Raw genomic sequence first — 18,761 nt, forward strand, 5'->3', positions numbered from 1 at the left:
GAGACACCAGAGGCAAGGCCACGTGAGGACACAGCAAGAAGGTAGCTGTCTACACACCAAGGAGAGCTGCCTCAGAAGAAGCCAAACCTGTTAACACCTTGATCCTAGGCTTCTCGCCTCCAGAACTGTGAGAAAATACATTTCTGTTGTTTAAGCTCCCATCAGTGGTATTTTGTTATGGCAGCCCTAGAAGACTAATACTGTCCTCATGGCCCCCAGCTTTGCTCTCTCAGAAGTTCCTCCTTGCAGGCAATATAATTCTTTCAAATAGGAATTCCTTTTTATTTACTTTCAGTCATTCCCTGTCCTTGTAATCACAGCCAAGATCTTGTTTAGACATTGTTTTTTTAAGCCTGAATACTGGTCTTTTACTTATTGGTTGTATTATTCTGCCCATCCATTTCTCTCTAAATTTAATGGAGTTACTGCATAGTCATTTAAAACAGATGAGTCAGAAGAAAGAACCCTTAATCTGCTGTTCGCTAGCAATTGATCTGCTAAAACTGCTGGATTTTAGCCACTGCTTATAACTGGCTCAGTTTGGGGTGCAGAAGTAGTTTTATCCCTGCAAAGTCCCATACTATCAACTTAGATTGCAGGCCTCAGACAGAGAGCAGTTCTTTTAGGAAAGCTGTAGTCCCGTCAATCTCTGTTTCTATACTGCCCATCTCTAGCCTGTAAGGCTTTGCTCAAAGTGTCAAGAAGCAGTCAAGACACACAGAAGCATTCATCTTTCCTATCATTTCCCCTAAAGCTATAGCCTCAGTCAGTACATGGTCTCCTTTTCAGGCTAAAGCAGGGGAATGTTTGTCACCAAAGGTCAGCCTCTGCCATACTGAGTCTATAGCACCTGCTGCTCACCTTCTAAGCCAGTACCATTTATGATATTTATTTTCTGTTCGATTCAGTACCCCACTTCTAAGTATTTAATCCTGTGTTTATTGTGAATCCATTTAGCATGAAACACAGAAACCTAAAAACAATAGATAGTTCAGTCAGATGGAAGTTTTTTCTCTTTCATGTATATTATGTTGGAAGTAAATGGGGCAGGGTCTGAAAGCAGTTCCAGTCCTCAAGGACCCATTCTTCTATCTTGTTGCTCTTCCATCCTCAAAACCTTCTCAAAATCTGGAGCTTTTAGGGCTTCCCTGGTGGAACAGTGGTTAAGAATCCGCCTGCCAGTTCAGGGGACACGGGTTCGAGCCCTGGTCCGGGAGGATACCACATGCTGCAGAGCAACTAACCCCATGCACCACAACTACTGAGGCTGCGCTCTAGAGCCCGCGAGCCACAACTACCGGAGCCTGTGATCCTAGAGCCCATGCTCTGCAACATGAAAACCCACCGCAATGAGAAGCCCACGCACTGCAGTTTATAAAGAGTAGCCCCCGCTCGCCGCAACTAGAGAAAGACTGCGCACAGCAACAAAGACCCTATGCAGCCAAAAATAAATAAAATAAATTTAAAAACTTGGAGCTTCTAGCGAGTAGAAAAAAGAAAGGTGTGAAGAAGATCATGCCTCCTCTTTTTAAAGACGATTTTCCAGAAGTGTACGTGAAACTACTTTTGATGTCAAAAACTTGGCCTCTGTGCACCTGTCCTAAATCAAATCTTGGAGACAGAGTTTTGGATGAAGTAGAAAAGAATAGCTTTATTGCTTTGTCAGGCAAAGGAGGACACAGCAGGCTCATGCCCTTAAGAACTGTTTGTCCCCCCTGGGGGGATCTGGTGAGGAGTTTTATAGCAATGGTTCAAGGGCAGGTTTGCTGATAAGGATCAAGGTGTGTGCAGGGCCTGCATTCCCTTAATCTGGCCTCAGGTGGCCTCCTGATGAGCTTGTGTGGTTTTTGAGGTTATAAAACTGTGACCTCTCTGGAGTGAAGAATGGTTCATCAAGTAGTTAACATCTTCCATTTGTTGGGGGGTGTTTTTTTGTTGTTATTTATTTATTTATTTGGTTGCACCAGGTCTTAGTTGTGGCAGGTGGGCTCCTTAGTTGCAGCATGTGAACTCTTTTAGTTGCGGCATGCACGTAGGATCTAGTTCCCTGACTGGGAATCGAACCCCGGGCCCCCTGCATTGGGAGAACGGAGTCTTAATCACTGCATCAACAGGGAAGTCCCTGTTGGGGGTTTTAGTTCTGCAAAAGAGCTCAAAGATATTGTTATGTGTATCCCTTGAGGTGGAACCAGGACCCTGTCCCAAGACTGCACTATTGTTTCTTGACAGCTCCTCCCTTGTCTCTGCCTCCCCTCCCTTGCCTCTGCCTCCCCTCCCTTCCCTGATTAGTGACTGTTTGAATCTGCACTTTGGAACACAGGGAAGGTCATAGAGGCTGAAGCCGATTTCCTACAAAAAAGAAACAGGGACACAGGAGGGCTTCCATGCCCAGGAGCCCCACAGGGTCCTGCTCAATTTCACTTTTGCTTATAACTATTGGTTAAAACTCAGTTCTGTGCAACACTATGAAAGCATTCCTTTCAGCTAGGTGTGGGAGTACGGCAGAATTGCAAAGCTATTAAGAGGAAGAGGCAAAAAGGTATGCTCTCTTCCTTTGAGTACACTGTCCAGAGAAAAAAGTACTCACCAATTGTAGTTGTGCCCTATGGGTAGGCATTTAGTTACTTGGCACACCTACCTGCAAGGGAAGCTAGAAGAAAATAAAGGCTTTATTCAAGGGAACCAAATACCCAGCTAAAAACTGAGAAGAACATATGTGGTGACCAGCTGCAGTCTTGGCTATGGCATGTGAATCACACAGCACAGCATCTATCATATAGTTAAAAACTCAGTAAATGTTAACTATTATTTGTGTCAAAATGTGGTCCAAGGAAGACCCTACATGGGTACCTTGTTTTACTCCTACTTGGATATATTTTTTTAACAGACTTTTTTTTTTTAAGAGAAGTTTTAGGTTTACAGAAAAATTGAGCAGTAAGTACGAGAGCTCCCATGTACCTCCTGCCACACACAGGCAGAGTCTCCCCACCGTCCATGAATAACCTTTAATGTTCACTCTACAGAAGTGAAACCCAACCTTCCACTTTTTTTAATTTAATTTAATTTTTTCATACAGCAGGTTCTTATTAGTTATCTATTTTATCCACATCAGTGTATACATGTCAATCCCAATCTCCCGATTCATCCCACCACCACCCCCTCCACTTTCCCCCCTTGGTGTCCATACATTTGTTCTCTGATCTGTGTCTCTATTTCTGCCTTGCAAACCACTTCATCTGTACCATTTTTCTAGATTCCACATACATGTGTTAATATATGATATTTGTTTTTCTCTTTCTGACTTCACTCTGTATGACAGTCCTAGGTCCATCCACGTCTCTACAAATGACCCAATTTTGTTCCTTTTTAGGGCTGAGTAATATTCCATTGTATATGTACCACATCTTCTTTATCCATTCGTCTGTCGATGGGCATTTAGGTTGCTACCATGACCTGGCTATTGTAAATAGTGCTGCAATGAACACTGGGGTGTATGTGTCTTTTTGATTTATGCTTTTCTCCGGGTATATGCTCAGTAGTCGGATTGCTGGGTCATATGGTAATTTTATTTTTAGTTTTTTAAGGAACCTCCATACTGTTCTGCACAATGGCTGTATCAATTTACATTCCCACCAACAGTGCAAGAGGGTTCCCTTTCCTCCACACCCTCTCTAGCATTTGTTATTTGTAGATTTTCTTTTTTTTTTTTAACTAGTTTCATTCACTTTGTTTTTCTCATAGAAAACTATGTGGTGGCTACAGCTGGAGCCTGGGTCCTCTGCATGGAAACTCTGTGTGGGTCTTTACAGGATGGTCAGTGGATTCCTGATATGGAGACTTGGTGAACACCATCTCTTTCCAGAGATCAGGAGTGAGATAACTGTAGGTCTTGGAAATGGCATTAGAAGTGGCCTTGGCCAAGTTGCCCAGCGTGGCAGTGCAGTCCCTGGCAGAGGTGTAGCAGTCGTCAATTCCAGCCATCATCAGTGGCTTCTGGGGCACAGGGGCTGAGACGATGCCAGTGCCCCTGGGGGCAGGGATGAGGCGCACCAGCCCAGAGCCTCAGCGGCCAGTCACCTTGCAAGGGACAGTATGGGGCTTGCCCATCTTGTTCCCCCAGTAGCCTCGTCGCACCGGGACCATGGAGAGCTCAGCCAGAATGACGGTCGCACAGATGGCAGTGGCTACCTCCTTAGAGCACGTCACACCCAAACCAACACGTCCGTTGTAATCCCAGATGGCAACAAATGCCTTGAACCTGGTCCGCTGGCCAGCAAGTGTCTGCTTTTGCACAGGCATGATCTTCAAAACTTCCTCCACGAGGGATGACCCCAAGAAAATGTCAGTGATCTCAGATTCCTTTATGGGCAGAGAACAGAGATAGATCTCCTCCAGGGATTGATCTTCATGTCCTTGACCAGGCGGCCCAGCTTGGTGACGCGGAGACACTCCTTGTCCTCGGCCTTGCCTCCGCGAGCTCCGCGACCCCGGCCCTGGCCATGGACGCCGCTGCTGAAGCCTCTGCGGCCTCCCATTCCAGGGCCCCTGGAGCCTCCGGGCCCTCCGGACCCTCTCACAGCACCGGTGTCATTTGCCATTTGGTGTTTTTACAGAAAAAAAAAAAAAAGAAAGCTTTACAGAAAAAATTAAAAAGCTAGATTTTCTGATGATGCCCATTCTAACCGGTTTGAGGTAATACCTCATTGTAGTTTTTTTTTTTAACCTCTTTATTGAAGTATAATTGCTTTACAATGGTGTGTTAGTTTCTGCTTTATAACAAAGTGAATCAGCTATACATATACATATATCCCCATATCTCCTCCCTCTTGGGTCTCTCTCCCACCCTCCCTATCCCACCCTTCTAGGTGGTCACAAAGCACTGGGGCTGATCTCCCAGTGCCATGCGGCTGCTTCCCACTAGCTATCTATTTTACATTTGGTAGTGTATATATGTCAGTGCCACTCTCACTTCATCCCAGCTTACCCTTCCCCTCCCTGTGTTCTCAAGTCCATTCTCTACGTCTGCATCTTTATTGCTGTCCTGCCCCTAGGTTCTTCAGAGCCATTTTTTTTTTAGATTCCATATATATGTGCTAGCATACGGTATTTGCTTTTCTCTTTCTGACTTACTTCACGCTGTATGACAGACTCTAGGTCCATCCACCTCACTACAAATAATTCAATTTCGTTTCTTTTTATGGCTGGGTAATATTCCATTTTATATATATGCCGCATCTTCTTTATCCATTCATCTGTTAATGGACACTTAGGTTGCTTCCATGTCCTGGCTATTGTAAATAGAGCTGCAATGAACATTGTGGTACATGACTCTTTTTGACGCATTGTAGTTTTTTTTTTTTTTTGTGGTACGCGGGCCTCTCACTGTTGTGGCCTCTCCCGTTGCGGAGCACAGGCTCCGGACGCGCAGGCCCAGCGGCCATGGCTCACGGGCCCAGCCGCTCCGTGGCATGTGGGATCTTCCCGGACCGGGGCACGAACCCGTCTCCCCTGCATCGGCAGGCAGACTCTCAACCACTGTGCAACCAGGGAAGCCCCTCGTTGTAGTTTTGATTTGCATTTCTTTAATAATTAGTGATGTTGAACATCTTTTCATGTGCCTCTTGGCCATCTGTATGTCTTCTTTGGAAAAATGTATACTTAAGTCTTCTGCCCATTTTTTGATTGGGTTGTTTGTTTTTTTTAATATTGAGCTGCATAAGCTGTTTATATATTTTGGAGATTAATCCTTTGTCCATTGATTTGTTTGCAAATACTTTCTCCCATTCTGAGGGTGTCTTTTGGTCTTGTTTATAGTTCCCTTTGTTGTGCAAAAGCTTTGAAGTTTCATTAGGTCCCATTTGTTTATTTTTGTTTTTATTTCCATTCCTCTAGGATATGGGTCAAAAAAGATCTTGCTGTGATTTATGTCATAGAGTTTTCTTTCTATGTTTTCCTCTAAGAGTTTTAAAGTGTCCGGTCTTATATTTAGGTCTCGAATCCACTTTGAGTTTATTTTTTGTATGGTGTTAGGGAGTGTTCTAATTTCATACTTTTCCATGTAGCTGTCCAGTTTTCCCAGCACCACGTATTGAAGAGGCTGTCTTTTCTCCATTGTATGTTCTTGCCTCCTTTGTCATAGATTAGTTGACCATAGGTGCGTGGGTTTCTCTCTGGGCTTTCTATCCTGTTCCATTGATTTATATTTCTGTTTTTGTGCCCCAACTTTCCACTTCTTAATATTCTTCTATTGTCATCACCAGCACAAAAAAATTCAGCTGATATCTGCAGTGTGAAGCTACTTCACTACAACTAGAAAAAATCTTGGATTACAAACCACACACCCAGTTTAAGGAATAAAACCAATCTTCTCTATAAGTTTAACCAATCTTCTCTTTAAGTTTATATTGTTAGCATATTTCAGGAATGTTGAAGAATGAAAGCAAAGCACAGATCAATAGTACATTTATTGTACCTCTGAAAATATGTGCAGTGTGAATAAGTATATTCCATATTATAATTTTCTATTTGGAGAGCAAATAAAAATTAATATTGCTTTAATAACACAAAGAACAACATGTTAAACTTGACCAAATCTTTGTTAATGATAAAATGGAAGATTTAGTGATTCTCAACTGGGTACAATCACAGGATGGAGACAAGTAACATTTCAGGGGCCATGGGAGGGTTACCCTGCTCACTACTCCACTCCTCAAATACTCTTCTCCCTCTCCCTTGACACCTGAAATTCCTTTGAAAAGAGATAAAAGAAAAAATAAATATTATTAGAGACCAAAGATTGAGAGCTCAGTGAAAGAGTGTTACTAAATGGGATAATATTTGAAGTCAAAAGATCATAAACTATATCTGCCCATACTAGGAAAGGAAATACTCTGAGAGATATCATTGGCTACTGATTCCTAGCTCTATCAGCTGTATAAGCACTGAGCTGGTTGGAAATGATCCATTGTGCCTTTGGTACCCATCTCGAGATTACAGCATCCAGCTGCCTCTGCTGAGCCCTGCTCTCCTGAAACCCCACTGTGGGATTAGAGTGTGTAGCTTTCATTTGGCATGAATCAGGATTATTTTCCTCAGTCAAGTCTGTATCAGGGTCATGGGCTAGGTGTCCAGGTCTCTTAGATGAAGGTTTATCAAAAGTAAAAGGTAAATGCAATTAAATCTGGGCGAGGCAGACAATGTAAATAAGCTTCAGTTAAGGTATAAGTAATTGATGATAGATCCTGACATATTTTGCTTGAAAGAGAAGAAAGGAAAATAAGAATGTAACAAAATTTCAATACTTTAAATAGTGAGTCAGTAGCAATTGCAGTTGTGTGGTAGTGAGTAAGTAAGCATACCTCAGTAGAAACAAGAGGCAGAAAGGAGGATCGCTCACGAATTAGAATATGTATTCAGATAGAGCTATCTCTCCTGCAGGCTGCCATGTTGCCAGAATTCCACCATTTGTCTTTCCTTCACCTCTCTAAATTCCTAGCCAACACCAACTGCAGAACTCTTCATTTGATTCAGTTATTAGAAAACAATTTTAAGTATGTTAGGAACTTGAGTATATGAATTTATTTTTTCAACTATAAATTTTATGAAATCTAAATACAGATCAAGTCTTTCTCATGAAAGGTTAATGTTCATACTGAGACTCTAAAACACTGGATTTTGAAGACAACACCAAAAAAAAAAAGTAAAATATCTTATTGTTAAAAATATTTACTGGTTGAAATAGTATTTTGTATATAATGGATTAAATAAGACATTAAAGTGAAAAAAATCCACTTTTAAATTACTAATAACTTAAAAAGGAATAACACAAATAGAAATTAGCTAACTGAGAAGGACATGGAACATAAAAGATGTTGGATAGTAAAGAAACTTGAAAGAGGTGAAAGCATTAGAAAGGGAAAGATGGCCAGACATAAGCTTCACCCACTTCATGACCCAATCTACAGCATTCCTAGTAGTTAAGTTACAGTCTTGAATTACTAAGTTTTCCTTTGCTACAAAATCACACAAAATACAGTTTTCCTGTTATTCAAGTATCAGGTAGTACCAGAGTAATTTCTTTAGTCACAAAAAATAAGGTCTTTTCTGGACTCCAAACTGAGTCCCCTTTGTCCCAAAGGAAAGTGCTCTTCTGATTATGTACTCAGAGCCCAACTTCACCTCAGTTTGTGAGGAATCTCTCATATAACTTAAATGAAATTCTCATATTACCGGGCAAAATTTCCCAAAGTTAGCGTTCTTTTTTTTTTTTTTTTGCGGTACGCGGGCCTCTCACTGTTGTGGCCTCTCCCATTGCGGAGCACAGGCTCCGGCCCGTGCAGGTTCAGCGGCCATGGCTCACGGGTCCAGCCGCTCCGCGGCATGTGGGATCCTCCCGGACCAGGGCGCGAACCCGCATCCCCTGCATCGGCAGGCGGACTCTCAAACCACTGCGCCACCAGGGAAGCCCCACTTCAATATTCTTGATCAACAAATGTGTCTGTTGTGTGGATTCTCCTTTGAATCTGTTGTAACACCTTGCTGGTTTCCCCATTTAACTATAGAGTTAGTAAAATCTTCAATAAATGTTATTTTTATATTTGTAATGAGAATCATGATTTTATCATTAGAAAATTACCCTTAAACACTAGACACAAAATCTACTCAAACTAACTTGGGCAAATGGGAAAATGTAAAGGGAATACACAGGTGCATTTCAAGGAAAACCAAAGCAGGATGTATAAGGGCCTCACTAGGTCTGGAATAGGAAAATCTTTAGGAGTCCAAAGTGGTTATCTCACCATCCTTCCCAATCCATGCGATCATTTTGCCTCTGCTTCTCACTTTTTTCTGTTTTCCATGTATATGGGGAAATGGCCCTCTCAAGCCCTAAAGTTACAGAAACCTCTTTCATGTAGTCATTCAACAAAAATCTGTTGGGTACTTACTATGCCAGATACCTCCTGTGGTGTGCTCCAAGGACAAAGAACGAGACAAACTCAAAGGGCCAATATTGCCGGAACAAAGGGTTACAGGACTCCTATCACTCTGTCCCAATGAGACCATTGCTATGTCCCAGAGCATGCCCTGTCCCTTTCCCATCCCATATAAGGAAAGACATTTGCCCCGTTTTTCTCCCACTCAGCACACTGAAAGTATACATACTCTGCCCAGTCAGCAGATGACTTGCAGGTTTCCTGGCTATAAAAACAGACAAGCAACCCATGCTCATTGTCGACCTTCCCTGGCTACCGGGAAGTTGGCCCGCTGTTCTTGCAGTGACCCTTCTCTTCAATAAACTCTGTCTTCCTTACATTCTGCCTTGTGTCTGGAAATTCTTCTCCAACCCGTGCTTGGACCCGACACCTCCTGCTCCAGCACCACCACCACCAGATTAACATTTCAGTGTTTCTAGACACATTCCATGCACATGTCAATAAGACAGACTCTTATTGGTTCATATAGTTCATACACCCACTCTGATCAGATCAGCTGTACTCAAAAGGCAAAAATCACATAGTCCACTGCCATGGGAGAGAATTCCTGAGAAGACGGCTGGATAAAGCAGACAAATGTATTAACATGCTTTCTCCATACATGAAATGTCAACTATTAACATACAGTGTTAGATATACACTCCAATCCCAACTGGGGTATACTGCAATACAGTTCTGACACTAATCACCACCAGTGTCAGTGCAGATTCCAAAGGTTAAGAGTTCAGTCCTCCACAGACTGCTCTTTCTAGAGCTGCCAGCCACAACTTCCACTTCTGACTGCCTTGGCTATAAATTCAGGGGTCCCCATAGCCTCCTCAGATTTGATAATTCACTAGAACAACTCAGAAAGTACTCTATTTACAATTAGTTTTATTATAAAGGATACAACTCAGGAACAGTAAAATGAAGATACGTATAGGGTGAGGTCTGGGAGGGAATGCAGAACTTCTGTGCCTTCTCCTCATGGAATCCAGGCAAGTCATCTGCCCAGCACATCAATATGTTCACCAACCAGCAAACTCCACTGGGCTTTGGTGTCTAGAATTTTTACTGGGGATTCACTATGTAAGCATGATTTATTAAATCATTGACCACGTGATTAAACTCAATCTCTAGCCCCCTGCTGCCTCTCTGGAGGTCAGGCTGGCTCAAAATCTTTTTTTTTTTTTTTTTTCTGTACGTGGGCCTCTCACCGTTGTGGCCTCTCCCGTTGCGGAGCACTGGCTCCGGACGCGCAGGCCCAGCGGCCATGGCCCACGGGCGCAGCCGCTCCGCGGCACGTGGGATCCTCCCGGACCGGGGCTCGAACCCGCATCCCCTGCATCGGCAGGCGGACTCTCAACCACTGCGCCACCAGGGAAGCCCTGGCTCAAAATCTTAAGCATCTTATCCTCTAATCACATGGTCGGTCTTCTTGGTGACCAGTCCCCACCCTGAGGCTATCTAGGGGCCCATGATGAGTCACCCATTGGTATAACAAAGATACTCCTCTCCAAGAGTTTTTGAAGCTCTGTGGCAGGAACCAGGAACAAAGACCAGATATATCTTTATTACATCACAGTATATCTTTATTTATGTTGTGTTAAACACTGTAAGAATTCAGGCATTCACTTTCCATGGGGAGTTAATGGCTGACATAAAATGAGCTGGCTTGCTGAAATAGAAATTACAGAGGGGAGGAGACCAGATAAGGCAATTCAGATGAGATTTTTTAATCTCACTGTTTTCATATGACATATTGGTTTTTAAAAAAGTACTATATTTTTGTTTGACTGGAATGAGAGTTTGTGTGGAAGATAAGGTGCTAAAGGCAACTGGAACTCAACAGTGAGGGATTGTGAATAGCAGGCTGATGACTTTTGGAAACTTATCCTGTTGGTAGGGTGTTTCATCAAGGAGGGGAGTAAGTATCATAAATGGTATTTTAGGAAGAGCAGACTGACAGCAGAATGTAGTTTGAATAAGAATAGGAAAATCAGAGAAGCTATTAGGGAGTGTCAAAGTATTATTTTATTTTAGTTTTTTAATTGTCATTCTCATTTAATATTGTTCTTGAGGTATTAGCCCAAGGAAGCATTCAAAAGGAAATTAACAGGGCTTCCCTGGTGGTGCAGTAGTTGAGAGTCTGCCTGCCAATGCAGGGGACATGGGTTCATGCCCCGGTCTGGGAATATCCCATATGCCGCGGAGCGGCTAGGCCCGTGAGCCATGGCCGCTGAGCCTGCGCGTCCGGAGCCTGTGCTCCGCAACGGGAGTGGCCGCAACAGTGAGAGGCCCGCGTACCGCAAAAAAAAAAAAAAAAAAAAAAAAAAAAGGAAATTAACAGATATAAAATAGGAAAGAAGGTAAAGTTATCATTATATTCAAACAATATGATTACACATCTGGAGCACCCAAATAAACTGTATTACAAAAATAAGAGAATTTCATACAATATCTGGGTACAAAATAAATATACAGAATCAAAAATCTTCATGTATACAAACAACAAGCAGTTAACAGATATGGAGATGGGGAAGTCCCATTTACATTAGAAACAAAAAAGGAAAAAGAAAAAACCTAGTTACCAACATAGCAAGAATGTGAAATATTTATTGAAGAAAACTTTAAAATATTACTGGAAGATACAAAAATAAACTTTAATAAATATAAAGGCATACCATGAACTTGGATAGGAAGACTTAACATCATAAAATATAAAGGTCCTAAAATATATATATATATAAAGGCTCTTAAACTAATCTATAAATTTAACATGATGAATAAAATCACCAATGAGATTTGGTGGAAGAGGATATGGAATTAGATAAGCTGGTTTTAAAGTTCACGTGAAATATGAACAAACTTGGACAGCCAGGAAACTTCTGAAGAAGAAGGCAATGAGGTGGGACTAACTCTACTAGATATTAAAAGCTAATATAAAGCTACAATAATTCAAACAGTGTGGTACATTAAATGGACAGACAAATTTATGGATCAGGCTAGGGAGTCCAGAGATAGAACTAAATATTTGTGAGAATTTAGTATATGCTAAGAGATGTGGGGAAAAAGAAAGTAGATGATATACCAGATCTGTCTCTCCATGGGAGCACAGAGGAAAAGGCCATGTGAAGACACAGCCAGAAGGTAGCCATCTGCAAGCCAAGGAGAGAGGCCTCAGTAGAAACCAACCTTGTTGCCTCCTCAATCTTGGATTTCTAGCCTCCAGAAAATAAATTTCCATTGTTTAAGCCACCCAGTCTGTGGTATTTTGTTATGGCAGCCTGAGCTGACTAATCCACCAGTGTTCAATGCAGTTCAATAAGTGGTATATACTGAGTACCCACTGTGTGCTTGGCACTGCCATGCATGTTGTGAATTCAAAAATGACTGAGACATGGTCCTTGCCCTTGGGACCTGCCCTGTCTTTGAAGAGCTCATGGTCAGGTTAGGGACACATATCTACTAATAATTTGAATGTCATATGGTAAGGTTAGAGGTCAACGCAGGATGTAATGAGAGCTTGAATGAACCAGTAACCTCTAAGGAGAGGATCTATGAGTGATGAAGGAAGGCATCAGTTGTGTCTGAACTGATTTTTGAAATGGTTAGGTCAGCAAAGAGGGAAGGAAGCGTTTTCCCAGGAGAGGAAATAGAATGCTCAAAAGCCTGGAGAGGAGACACAGGATGGTGTGGGTGGAGAACTATGATGCCACAGCTCCTTCCATGTGGAATGTGGAAAGCAGAGCACGTCCCTCTCTCCCATTTTGGAATCTTTGGTCAGGATGAATATTGGGGGAATTTCTTCTCTTAGTTTTTGAAGTTGGCAGGATAATCTTTCTAAAACAGGACCAGGACTAGTGTGCACAAGCAGGAAATTCATCCTAAGTCTGCTCCTTCCTGACTTTTGCCCTGGAGCAGGAGTGTGGTGAGGATGGGGCAACTGCAGGTTGGCAGTTATGGATTAGAGCAGGACACTGCAAACTTTTTCTGTAAAGGGCCAGATAATATATTTTTTCACTTAGTTATCATTTTTTGTAATAGTTTTGCCTGGCCAGATAATATTTCAGACTTTGAGAGCCATATGGTCTCTTTTTTTTTTTTTTTTTTTTTTTTTGCGGTACGCGGGCCTCTCACTGTTGTGGCCTCTCCCATTGCGGAGCACAGGCTCCGGACGCGCAGGCTCAGCGGCCATGGCTCACGGGCCCAGCTGCTCCGCGGCATGTGGGATCTTCCCGGACCGGGGCACGAACCCGCATCCCCTGCATTGGCAGGCGGACTCTCAACCACTGTGCCACGAGGGAAGCCCCATATGGTCTCTTTTTGCAACTGCTCGACTCTGCCAATATAGCAGAATGCCAATCTACTGACGCTGGGTTGTGGTGAAGGAAAGTACAGCGTCATTGCAGGGTGACAAGGAGAACGGGCAGCTAGTGTTCAAAACACTCATTCCCTAATGGCTTTCAGTGCAACATTAGGGTGAGGGTCTCAGGGTGTGTGATCAGCTCCTGGACATTCTTCTGATTGGTTAGAGGTGAGGTAACAGGGTGAAGTTTCAGGAATCTCAGTCATCAAATCTCTGGCTCCAGCCAGTCTATGGTTTAGCGTTTATGGTCAGCAGTTTCCATCTGGTAGGGGTCCTGGTTTCAGTCTTTGCTGAAGTTATGGTCACTGAAGCTCAGCCAGTTCTGGTCCTGCATTGGGTGCGTAGGCGGTGGGAGGGTGGTGAGAGCAAGTTGAGAAGGGTGGGTCACACAGGGCAGAGCGCACAGCCTCCCCATGTAGGGTCAAAGGCAGCGCTGTCACTCTGGTGACGGTTTCCCAGCTCCGTGCCACCAGGAGCTAAGCCTTCTTCAGGAGAAATACAGGGCCAAGAAGCTTAGGCCATGTTGGTCACCATGTCCTTCTCTAGGGGTGTGCCCTTCTCTGTGGTCGAAGGGTTGTCTGAGACTGAGGAGAACGCTGGGGAGTCTGAGAATACCTATATTCTGTGGCCCATTTTCCAGCAAAGGCGGGAAGCAGACAGGTTGTGGCTGGTCCCACCTGTGAGACTGCTGCTTCCCGCAGGCAGAGCTTGCCTGATAGCATGCGCATCCAAAGTATAATTTTAAAAGAGCATAATTTCTTAAGATATGACTTTTATACAAATATAGAATGAACACGTGTCAATGATTATTATTTAACTCATTAATGAGTTATTTAACTCATTAATGAGTTAAATGGTAAGTTAGTTAAAAGAAGAATTAGAATAATGGAGGGTATATAACTGTCCATCTGAAAAGTCATACAGAAATGCATTTGTTAGGTTTGGGAATAAATTTTGGAGTGTTTTTGGGTTTTTTTGTTTTGTTTTTTTGTTTGTTTTCGTATGGGAAAGAAATAATTTGCATCTTTCCCTGAAAAAAATTTACAACTTAATGAGCAACTTCACAAAGTCTGGGGTCTAATCAAGTATTAAGTCACACAAAAGCATATTCCCTAGAAAATTAAATAATCCTGGATGGGGGGGCTGGGGAAGTTTGTTAGACATTAAAGGGACATGCAGTCATTTTTTAATCTTGTTTCTGAGTTTTGGATAATTTTTTTCAATAGTCCTCCTTATGATCATAAAAAATTCTGAAAATTAGACTTGATAACACATATTTTTAAAAGCTGGACTCGTATTGCAACCTGATTCATTTATGTGTATGGTTTCCACAGATTAAGAACCCTACCAGTTTCTTCATGGTAGGCTTTTCATACCTAATGAAATGAGATTCATTCTGTAAAATATACTCCAGTATAGACCTGATAGGACAATTGATGTAACTGTATCTTCATAGAAAGTAGGACAGATTCTTATTGAATGTATGCAAATTATTATGTTGGCAAGAAAAATAAAGTGACTCAGCAGAAGTATTTATTCTTCAATGCCAAGGCATCAGGGAGAACAAAACACCATTTAAAGAATGTTTAATTTCAGTTTGCAAAAGCATAGTCTGCAGGGGGTGGGGGTGGGGGGGTGGGATGAACTGGGAAATTGGGATTGACATATATACACTAATATGTATAAAATAGATAACAAAATAAAAAGCATAGCCTACTATATTTAGGGTTGGAGATAGAATTTGAAGAAATAGAAAAAGGGCTTCCTGATATATCTATCAGAAAATAGAACACTATGAGTAATACAACAATATACTCCCCACCCCAAATAAATGTCCATTATTATTATTAGTTTTTTCTCATCAGTTCAGTCAGTTCTATGTAGATCTTGGGTTACTAGGTTTTCACAAAGTCATGATTTTTGATCTGAAAATCACAGTTCAGTCCTCCAGCACAGTATGACAAGGTATAAATAACGCTGGCTCAGAAGCCAATACTGATGAGTCTATTCATTGTTGACAGAGTACCTGGTACAGTCCTGTTCATGAGGCTCTAAAGCTGTCCTTTGCTGAAGATTCAATTTGTACTAGGAGTTTATGGCAAGGCTCTTAGACAAGCATGAGAGGAAAGCAGAAGCCACATGTTGATAATGCTGAATGGCTCTGATTAATAACACTAGCCAATAAAATGGAGAAAAAAATTCTTTATAGGATAAAATACATAACAATTTTATTAAATATTTATCAGTGTTTTCCTGAAGATAACATATTAGGGGCAGTAAGAACACTGACAAATCTTCCTCCAGATAAAGTATACACAGTATCTGAAACATATTTATATTAATAATATTTTACCTGTTCAAAATTAATCAAGTGAAAGGCACTCAACAGCACTACTCAGGAAAATGCAAATCAAAACCACAATGAGATATCACCTCACACCTGTTAGGATGGCTATTACCAAAGACAAAAGATAATAAGTGTTGGCAAGGATGTGGAGAGAAGAAACCCCTGTACACTGTTGGTAGGAATGTAAATTGGTGCAGCCACTATGGAAAACAGTATGGAAGTTCCTCAGAAAATTAAAAATAGACCTACCATATGATTCAGAAATCATTTTTCTTGATATATATATATATATATATATATATATGTAGAATGAAATCAGCATCTCAAAGAGATATCTGTGATCTCATGCTCATTACAGCATTATTCACAATAAGCAATATACGGAAACAATTTGTGTCTATCAACAGATAACTGAATAAAGAAACTGGCATATGCACACACACATACACACAGAAAATAGACTATTATTCAGCCTTAAAAAATTAAGAAATCTTGCCATTTCAACAGTACTATACAACATGGATGAATCTGGAGGACATTATGCTAAGACAAAGAAAGAAGCTAGACACAGAAAGAAAAATACCGCATGATTGCACTGATAAGTGGAATCTAAAAAAGTCAAAATTTCAGAAGCAGAGAGTAGAATGGTGGTTACCAGGGGCAGGGAGGTAGGGGGCAGCGGGGAAATGTAGTCAATGGATAACAAGTTTTTGTTGTACAGATGAATTAGTTCTAGAGATATAATGTATTACATGGTGACTATAGTTAATAATACTGTATTGCATACTTGAAATTTGCTAAGAAAGTAGATATCAGGTATTTATAATACACACACATACACACATAAAAGTAACTGTGTGAGGAGGTGGATATCTTAATTAGCTTCCTGTTGTAATAATTTTATTATGTATTGTATATCAAAACATCATGTTGTACACCTTAAATATATACAATTTTAATTTTAAAAATGTTTAACTACAATTAAACAAGGAAAGTTATGTTTCTATATTGACTGGGAAGTTCTTTCTATGCACCTCTTAAAATAGTGTTGAAATAATTAAAAAATATAGAGCATACCAAACAAACTTCATTTTCAGCTTTTTATTTTTTTTTAATAAGGTAACAGAACAAATCATTTTGATCACCAAGGGGATCTCTGGAAAACCCCTAAGTGTAAAAGATATCTTAAGTTTTATCCCTAAATTTAAGTTCTAATTTTGGATGGAAAAAAATAAAAAAACTATAAGAGGAGATATGGTCATGATTAAGATAGGATCATACATGCCTTAGAACAATAAATTGTTAGAGCTTAGCTGTCTATTAATCAAAATGTCAATAAGGTAATTTAAAAAACATACCAGACAGTAACACAATTACAAGGAACCTTAGCTTTTTCAGAAGTGAAACCCTGAAAAATAAAGTACAGTAGAAGGCACAGAACATTATTTTAGTGAGAAAACAAATCTTTTCTATATGAGCAGAAAGTAAAATATAATGTTCTATTTTTGCAGAAATAGAAAAAATTCCATCCTAAAATTTACATGGAATCTCAAGGGACTTCGAATAGCCAAAACAATCTGAAAAAGAACATAATTGGAGGTCTCACACACTTCCAGATTTCAAAACTTATTACAAAGCTACAGTAATCAAAACAGTGTGGTCTTGGCATAAAGACAGATATATGAAACAATAGAATAGACAACTCAGAAATAAACCCTCACATATTTGCTCAAATGATTTTTGACAAGGATGCTAAGCCATTCAATAGAGAAAGGACAGTCTTTTCATCAAATAGTGTTGAGGAAACTGGATATGCAAAAGAATGAAGTTACACCATACACAAAAATTGACTCAAAAAGAATCAAAGATCTGAGAGCTAAAACTGTAAAACTCTTAGAAGAATATATGGGGAAAAAGCTCATGACGTTGGATTTGGCCATAATTTCATGGATATATACCAAAACATAGACAACAAAAATAAATTGGACTACATCAGAATTTTAAACATCTGTGCACCAAAGGAAACAACAGAATGAAAAGGCAACCAATGTAATAAGAGAAAATATTTGCAAATCATATATCTGATTAGTAAATACCCTGGATATATAAAGAACTCCTACAACACAAAACCAGCCATAACAAAGCAAATAACTCAAAAAATAGGCAAAGGACTTGAATAGACATTTCTCCAAATAAGATACACAAATGGCCAACAAGCATATGAAAAGACACTCAACATCACTAATCATTAGAGAAATGTGAATGAAAAAATAAAAGCCACTGAGATATCATCTTACACCTATTAGGATGGTTACTATCAGAAATAAACAAAAAACTGAAAATAACCAATCTTAGCAAGGATGTGGAGAAATTCGAATTTTTGTGTTGGTTGGAATGTAAAAAGGTACAGCTGCTATGGAAAACAGTATGGTGGTTCCTCAAAAACAGTTATCATATAATCCAGCAATACCACTTCTGGGTATATATCCCAAAGAATTGAAAGCAGGATCTTGAAGAGAAATTTGTCCACTCATGTTCACAGCAACATTATTCACAATAGCCAAAATGTGGAAGCAACCTAAATATTCACTGATGGTGGAATTGATAAACTAATGTGGTATATACATACAATGAAATATTATTTAGCCTGGAAAAGGAAGGGAATTCCTACATATGCAACAACATGAATTATGCTAAGTGAAATAAGTCAGTGACAAAAAGACAAATACTGTATGATTTCACTTATATGATGTATCTAGAGTAGTCAAATTCATAGAAAGAATAATTAGAATGGTGATTGCCAGGAGGTGGGGAAAAGGCAGAAGGAGGGACTTTTAATGGGTTTCGGTTTTGCATAATGAAAAAGTTCTGAAGATTGGTTACACAAAAATAGGTTATATTTAACACTACTAAATTACACACTTAAACATGGCTGATGAGGGACTTCCCTGGTGGTGCAGTGGTTAAGAATCTACTTGCCAATGCAGGGCACACGGGTTTGAGCCCTGGTCGGGGAAGATTCCATGTGCCATGGAGCAACTAAGCCCATGCACCACAACTACTGAGCCTGAGC

At 40.6% G+C, this 18,761-nt stretch overlaps 1 pseudogene; it reads right to left on the bottom strand.

The window, feature by feature from the left end:
• Positions 1 to 3,745: 3,745 nt before the first annotated feature.
• Positions 3,746 to 4,598, bottom strand: LOC132434442 (small ribosomal subunit protein uS5 pseudogene; annotated as a pseudogene).
• Between the last annotated feature and the right edge of the window lie 14,163 nt (positions 4,599 to 18,761).

This window comes from Delphinus delphis, chromosome 11 (assembly GCF_949987515.2).
Source record: "Delphinus delphis chromosome 11, mDelDel1.2, whole genome shotgun sequence".
NCBI lineage: Eukaryota > Metazoa > Chordata > Mammalia > Artiodactyla > Delphinidae > Delphinus > Delphinus delphis.